This window comes from Echinops telfairi, unplaced genomic scaffold, assembly GCF_000313985.2.
Source record: "Echinops telfairi isolate 266 unplaced genomic scaffold, ASM31398v2 ScPeMD7_18;HRSCAF=68, whole genome shotgun sequence".
NCBI lineage: Eukaryota > Metazoa > Chordata > Mammalia > Afrosoricida > Tenrecidae > Echinops > Echinops telfairi.
The window spans coordinates 7,497,088-7,497,405 of NW_022103915.1; positions in this window are offsets into that span (position 1 = coordinate 7,497,088).

Genomic DNA, 318 nt, shown 5'->3' on the forward strand with positions numbered 1-318 from the left:
AGTACATCATGTCGCATGACTAAGCGTGCCGTGGGTCCAGATCCAGAGCGACCCTACAAGTCGGGGCTGAACTGTCCCAGAGTCCCCAAGGTCGTCTTCTTGACAGGTGCAGACTGTCAGTCACATCGCTCTCCGGTGAAGCGGCTGGTGGGTTTGAATGGCCAACCAGGTGGTCAGCAGTCGAGCGCTTTAATCATGTGCTACCAGGGATCCTTATGTACACACACACACACACACACACACACGAAAGAAAGCGAGCGCACACACACACTAAAGAAAGCAGTCGAGCGCTTTAATCATGTGGTACCACGGATCCTT